This window comes from Oratosquilla oratoria, chromosome 13 (genome assembly GCF_046742065.1).
Source record: "Oratosquilla oratoria isolate Oo_2021 chromosome 13, ASM4674206v1, whole genome shotgun sequence".
Lineage (NCBI taxonomy): Eukaryota > Metazoa > Arthropoda > Malacostraca > Stomatopoda > Squillidae > Oratosquilla > Oratosquilla oratoria.
In genome coordinates this window covers 20,868,427-20,870,926 of record NC_134789.1, presented here as the reverse complement: position 1 = coordinate 20,870,926, position 2,500 = coordinate 20,868,427, and the positions used below count along the sequence as shown (strand labels likewise).

Sequence of the window (2,500 nt, the reverse complement as noted above, 5' to 3'; positions counted from 1 at the left end):
TATAAGCCTTTTTCTATAATCTTCATATTTCTCTCTTTTTGAAGTTGACACTATCGAGAGACGTTATTTAGATTCAGCACCTGTAATATATTCAGAAAAAGTGTCGTTTCTTCCTTTCAAATAAAGTGAGGTTTGTTGATAACGCCCTCCTTACCTATTCGTGTTAAACCAAAAGGGATTCATTACGAACAAAAGTCATACTTTTAGCTATAGTTACACACTTTTCGAAATATATTCTTTAACAAAATAAGAAAGGATGGATATAATAATTCAAAGAAATTCGAGATTTAGGGGAAATGTCCTAATTAGTAATTAGATTTATAGTTATGGATGTATGGGTTTATGTTTTATGTCCAGTTAAGATACACACACACAAACACACACCCAATACACACACAAACACACACACACACACACACACACACACACACACACACACACACACACACACACACACACACACACACACACACACACACACACACACACACACACACACACACACACACACACACACACACACACACACACACACACACACACACACACACACACACACACACACACACACACACACACACACACACACACACACACACACAGATTACTACAAGACGAGACCCCGCTTTGTTGGGCAAAGAGTTATATATGCATATGTATATACATTCGTATTCCTTGATAATGTCTTAAATAGACGAAAACGTTCGGACTAAGCTTCTTATTTCCCAGTGGTTTTTTCTGCATATATATATATATATATATATATATATATATATATATATATATGTATATACATATATATATATGTATATATACATATATATATATGTGTATATATACATATATGTATATATATATACATATATGTATATATATATATATACATATATATGTTTATATATATATATGTATATATATACATATGTATATATATATATATGTGTGTATGTATGTATGTGTATATACATACATTGTGTGTGTGTGTGTGTGTGTGTGTGTGTGTGTGTGTGTGTGTGTGTGTGTGTGTGTAAGGTCACAAAATTACCAGTAGATAGGGCCATGTATAAGCTCTGAGCTCTTATTCAGGAGGGTAATAACTATCGATCACTAGTCTAATACATGATTCAAGAATATGGTGAATCACTCACACGTATACACACACACTGAGCTCTCGTGAAGGAGAGTAATAATTGCATGTCAGTCACGAGTCCAATATCTTATCCAAGACCACACCGAGCTTTCATTATGGAGGGTAATAGCTGTTGAACACGAGTCCAGCACGTGATCCAATGATGAGTCCGCTTGTGGATGCCTCAATGTAAGCATAGGCATTTGTGCAGTAAGCTTCGTGTATTTGTAGTATTTCGTCTCACTGATATCCAGCGCTTCTATTCTTGCGGACAATAGCGCGCCGAAAGTCTGGAGTCGTGAATGAGAGATTGAAGGTAGCAGAACAGAGGGAGCAGAAGGAAATTAAATAGTGATCAATATATATACTTTTTTCTGTGAATAGATACAAGTCTCCAGTCATAAAAGAATGCTGCGTAACGCCGATCCGTAGGAGGTGCCAACAAATTCCCTAAAACACTGACGGCTTCATACGCGTACAGTAATAGCTCGCATAGGGTGTCTACTGTAATTTGTCACTACTTATAGCGACAATCGGTTCAAACCCTATGACATGTGTGGAAGGGCGCGGGTCATGGGATCCAACACTCTTACCCTGTGGCCCGCCCACTGGCCCGTCGCATCAACATGCCTGCCGATAACGCCCTCGCAAACTGCAGCATGACTATCTCACTCTCACCCCCCCCCTCATGCTATTCCTCCCACCCTCCCACATCATCGATACTGTCTTTAATAAAGGCTCATATACCGTCCCAGTGATTTTCATCTTCATTTTCTTTCGTATTTTCTTTTGATTCCCAATCTTTCTCATGTTTTATTCTTCTTCTTTTGTGTTTTCTTCCACTTCTTATGTCTTGTTTTTTTTTCTTCTTCGTCTTCCTTTTTTTCGTTCCTGCGTAAACGTCAGCAACATATTCTGCTAGATGTACACAGTGAATTCAGCACAGTTCAGCAACGTCGTGCTTCAGTGCAAACAAATATAACAGGTTGGCAGTTCATTCATATATGTACAGTGTATATATATATATATATATATATATATATATATATATATATATATATATATATATATATGCATATGTGTGTGTGTGTGTGTGTGTGTGTGTGTGTGTGTGTGTGTGTGTGTGTGTGTGTGTGTGTGTGTGTGTGTGTGTGTGTGTGTGTGTGTGTGTGTGTTTCTGTGTGTCTGTGTGTGTGTGTGTGTGTGTGTGTGTGTGTGTATGTGTGTGTGTGTGTGTGTAACTCGATTTTGGAGTCGAACTGCTTTGTCATTATGTAAACGTTGTTATTTAAAACGTTTGTTCAACAGTCAGCGGGTAACGTTCCGAGAGAACATACTGGAAATAGAAACCAAACAAACAAAGCAAACTTA

General features: G+C 37.6%; 1 protein-coding gene across 7 annotated transcripts in view; it reads left to right on the top strand.

The window, feature by feature from the left end:
- Positions 1–2,500, top strand: part of LOC143032337 (uncharacterized) — a 463,022-nt gene that overhangs the window by 305,480 nt on the left and 155,042 nt on the right. The window lies entirely within an intron of this gene.